The following is a 5,352-nucleotide window of genomic DNA, read 5'->3' on the forward strand; positions in this document are numbered from 1 at the left end:
CCAGGGATGGTGACTCCACCCCCTCCCTGGGCAGCCTGTTCCAATGCCCGACCACTCTCTCTGTGAAAAATTCCTTCCTAATGTTCAATCTAAACCTACCCTGTTGGAGCTTGAAGCCATTCCCTCTCGTTCTATTGTTAATTACCTGTGAGAAGAGACCAGCACCAACCTCTCTACAGTGTCCTTTCAAGTAGTTGTAGAGAGTGATGAGGTCTCCCCTCAGCCTCCTCTTCCTCGTACTAAACAGCCCCAGCTCCTTCAGCCGCTCTTCGTATGATTTGTCTTCTAGGCCCTTCACTAGTTTCGTTGCCCTCCTCTGCACTCGCTCCAGCACCTCGATATCTCTCTTGTATTGAGGTGCCCAGAACTGGACACAATACTCGAGGTGTGGCCTCACCAGTGCTGAGTACAGGGGCAAAATCACCTCCCTACTTCTGCTGGCCACACTATTTCTAATACAGGCCAGAATGCCATTGGCTTTCTTGCCCCCCTGGGCACACGGCCGGCTCATATTCGGCCCTTTGGCAACTAGAACCCCCAGGTCTCTTTCCTCCAGGCAGCTCCAGCCACACTTCCCCCAGCCTGTAGCGCTGCAGGGGGTTGTTGTGGCCCAAGTGCAGGACCCGGCACTTGCCCTTGTTGAAACTCATGCCGTTGATCTTGGCCCAGTGATCCAATCTATCTAGGTCCCTCTGTAGGGCTTCCCTATCCTCCTGGGAGTCAACACTCCTGCTGAGTTTGCTGAAGGGTGTTGTGTTGCAGATGCTGTGTGCAGATACGTGAGAGCGATTGCGGAGCATGTTGCTGTGTTTTCACCGGGAGAATAATTACAACTGAGTATCAGCCTTGAGCAGTCAATTATGACGGGGTAACAAGATGAAAATGAAAAGACAGATGTAATCATATTTCACAAATGATAAAACAGCGTGCTTCAAGTCAAGGAGTCCTTTCCAGATCAGCCTTTCACAGCACATGACTGTATTTTTTCCAGTTGAATGCAGTTCCTTGTAACTTAGAGCTATGGAACGTGAGGGCTGGACCGCAGGCACTCGTCAGTTGGGTGTGCGTGGTACTTTAGTTTGTGTGTGTGAAGAGAGGCCAAGGGGATTAGACACGGAAATGGGCTGTAGAGGAATTGGGAAGAGAGTGAAGAGAAGTTTGTACCAGCAGCTGGGGAGAGAAGTGTTTTGGTAGGAGAAATGTAACACATGGAAGTTGGATAACAGGGGAAATAGGAGACTTGCCTCACAGACCGAGTGTGTTCCTCTTAGTGGGATTTGTACGTTTTTTCCCCATCTCTTCGGGTGAGGTCAGATGTAAGATCACTTCTTTAACCACCACCTAAATGTTAGGATCTCAAAAGGATTTTCTTTTCTGAGAAGAATGCGGTTCCCAATGTTTTCTGCATGCAAGTTGGATCATCAGGAGCCTTTCCATCTCCCTGGAGGGCAGGAATCAGGCACATTCAGAGCATATACCAACCACAGAGTCATGAAACCAATAAGGAATATTAAAAATTGTTTAGCGTTTACTACAATACCTTCTCCATTCCTCACTTATCAGGTCCCATTCTGTCTTTGGAAAGGGAAAAGTTGACAGTCCTGGCCAGACAGAGAGGAGAGCTATAAGAAAAATAAACGACAAGCTAAGTAGCCAGTGTTTTCCCTGAAAAAAGCTGAGCCAATGTAAAACCAAAGGGACAACAGTTAAAGAAATTATTAAAACAAAAACAATTCCTAGAAAAGGAAGTGGAATTCTCCAAATTCTAGCCAAATGTTCTCAGAATACAGAGTTGCTACAGTTAACACTCAGAAAATAAAGGAATGTAAAGTAAATGTATGAATATTCAGGGTTTAGGCAGATGTGAAGACAGTTGGGGAAGCCCAGAACAGGGTCACTATAGGGAACTCGCCTAGAGAGGAAAGTAGAGTGTGTGTCAGTGTGTTCCAAAATCCTTTACCTCTTCCTATCCTTTTCCTACCTCTTTTCAAGCCTCATAATGGAACCAGTTGATAATTCAGGCTTGCTAAATAAGTATTTACCTCTGCAAAAAGAATTTGAATTCATAATAAAAATGAATCAGATTGTAAAAGCTTTGCTAAAGGAAAATGAAACTTATCTGGCAGTTCAGTTGCTTTCCAGGAAACAGTTTAGCAAAATTCTTATTCTCCAAGTATCATCACATCTGTAATACCTCTCTCTGAGCTTACTGTACTGTAACAAACAGTAATACGAATTTTCAGGAACAAGCTTTAGCTGAATTAATTCATAATTGTAGGCGGCTTTGATGTTTTCGCTTGGAAGGTGTTCTTTGCAGTGCAAGATGTTTATACTTACTGTTCTAAAAGGCTAAAGTAATTAAAATATCAGCCTCTGCAAATCAACCGCAGAAGACAGCCTTAGTCTTACTATCCAAGAAGTACTTGAGGTGATGGGACATACAGAAGTCCATGGGACCACACAGAACCCTTCCAAGAGTGCCAAGGGAGCAAGTTAATACCGTTACATGGCTGCTCTGTATCACCTTCAGAAGTCATGGGGATCAGGGGAGGTTCCTCATAAGGTCAAGAAGGACAAGAGAAGGATCCAGGGAACTGCAGCCAGTTGTCCTCATCTGTGTTCATGGGAAGGCTGTAGAGCCCCTTCCAGACCAAGGACAAATTATGCCTGACCAGCCATGTTGGCTTCTATAACGAGATCGCTGGCCGTGGGCATGAGGGGAGAGAGGTGGATGGCTTTTGATACAGTCTCCTGTGATAGTATCTTAGAGCCCAAATGATAAGAACTGAGTAAGTGGGTGGAAAATCACCTGGAGTGCTGGGCTCAAGGGATTGAGATGGGTGGTACAAGTGGAGCTGGTAAGTGGCCACCAGTAGCATCCTTCAGTAATCATTGTTGTGGCCAGTAACACGTAACGTCTTTGGTAGCAATCTGGATAATGGGGTAGAGTGCACTTCCAGCAAATTTGCAAATGGTCCCACATGAGGGATCCCAAGGGGGAGAGCAGTGCTGTTGCAGGCTGGAGAAATGGGCTGAAGGGAACCTCATGAAGTTCAGCAAAGCCAAGTACGAAGTATTTTGGGTACTGGGTTCATTCAGGCATGAGAAGATCAAGCAAAGGTGGAGGACCTTATTACCTGTAAAAGGATGTGAAGAGGACAGAGGCAGATTATTCTCAGAGGTGCACAGTGGAAGGATGAGAAGCAATGGACACAAGTTGGAATATGGGAAATTCCAAGTAAATGTAAGCAAAAAAAAAAATAAAATAAAAAATTCACAACAGTGATCAAATGCTGGAAGAGGTGCCCAGAGTGTTGGTGGAATATCCTGTCTTGGAGATACTCAAAACTTGACTGTACAAGTCCCTGAGCAACCTGATCTACATTGTCCCTCCTTGGAGTAGAACCTTGGATGGGGTTAATGCTGGAGTTTCTTTTCAACCTATGTGATTTTATTTCCTATTTCTTTCCAGTGATGATTTCTTATGGCTTCACTAGACGTATTTGCCCTCAACCTTGGAAGATGAGTCAGAATGGCTTCCAAAATTGTCATCTTCTTTAAGGCAAAACATTATGTCTTAAAGGACTGACAGGAGTCACCTGTACATGCTTTATATTCAAGCATTGACCTGATCCCTCAGAAGAACATCCTGCTCCACTGCTAAATTTTAAAAGTCCTTCACCTTCATGTACAGGATGTCATCTACCATACGCTTCCTATGCATTATTGAGTCCATATATCAGAGACACAACGCTGACTGATGCAGGATTGCTATAACTCAGTATCAAATTGGATCATTCAAAAGACACCTACATCTGCTTCCTTTAGTCACGCAGCCAGACGTGGCAGGGAGGAGATCAGTGATATTCCTCTGGTGACCTTACGTTGCAATAATGCCAAGCTAGTGTGGCGAATGCTTCCAGCAATGAAAAGAGCCAGAGCCAATGCAAAGAACAAAGTGAAATTTATTTATATAATCCATGGCAGCTACCAAGACCTTTACAGGGCAGCAGATACAGAATTAAATTTATGTCAGCACGTACTGTATTTTTTTTTATTGTTTTCGGAGGTATAAGCTTTGCTGAATTCAACAGTTTGAAAATTAAAATAAAAGAAGCTGAACTGGGGGACATCAGTCAGGCTTGTTGATAAGCCTTTTTTTAACAACCATGCAGATTTTCTTTAGATTCTGTTTTTCAGAAGTCCCTTACGGTCCGGTTGTTATACCATTAATATTAGTGGTACGGGGCCAGGATGTAAAATGCTCTAATTTTTGATAAAAAAAGCTTAGCGTGTAACTTGCCTGTCAGCCTCTTTTAACCAGGTGTCACGGTTTAATCCCAGCCAGCAACGAGGACCACACAGCCAGTTGCTCACTGCCCTCCTCCCCCAGTAGGGTAGGGAGAAGAGGGAGTAAAGGAGGGGAAAGAGGAAAAAAAACCTCATGGGTTGAGATAAAGACAGTTTAATAGAACAGTATGAACAACGCATGAAGGACACCCAGGTGATGAGGCCCAGCCAGCACGGGTTCACGAGGGGCAGGTCCTGCTTGACAAACCTGATCTCCTTCTATGACAAAGTGACTCACTTGGTGGATGAAGGAAAGACTGTGGATGTTATTTACCTAGACTTTAGCAAGGCCTTTGATACAGTGTCCCACAGGATTCTTCTGGAGAAACTGGCTGCTCATGGCTTAGATGGGTATACTCTCCGCTGGGTTAAAAACTGGCTGGAGGGCCGGGCCCAGAGAGTGGTGGTAAATGGAGCGAAGTCCAGTTGGCGACCGGTCACGAGTGGTGTCCCACAGGGCTCAGTACTGGGGCCGGTTCTCTTCAACATCTTTATCAATGATCTGGACGAGGGGATCGAGTGCACCCTCAGCAAATTTGCAGACGACACCAAATTGGGTGGCAGTGTTGATCTGCTGGAGGGTAGAGAGGCTCTGCAGAGGGATCTCGACAGGCTGGATGGATGGGCTGAGACCAACGGGATGAGGTTCAATAAGGCCAAGTGCAGGGTCTTGCACTTCGGTCACAACAACCCCATGCAGCGCTACAGGCTGGGGGCAGAGTGGCTGGAGCTGCCTGGCAGAAAAGGACCTGGGGGTGTTGGTCGACTGTCGGCTGAACAAGGCTGAGGGAGCTGGGGTTGTTCAGTCTGGGGAAGAGGAGACTGAGGGGCGACCTTATAGCTCTGTACAAGTACCTGAAAGGAGGCTGTAGAGAGACGGGGGTCGGTCTCTTCTCCCAAGTTACAGATGATAGGACAAGGGGCAATGGCTTCAAATTATGCCAGGGGAAATTCAGGTTAGATATTAGGAAACATTTCTTTACTGAAAGGGTTGTCAGGCAT

Source organism: Calidris pugnax, unplaced genomic scaffold (assembly GCF_001431845.1).
Source record: "Calidris pugnax isolate Ruff unplaced genomic scaffold, ASM143184v1 scaffold1, whole genome shotgun sequence".
Taxonomy (NCBI): Eukaryota; Metazoa; Chordata; class Aves; order Charadriiformes; family Scolopacidae; genus Calidris; species Calidris pugnax.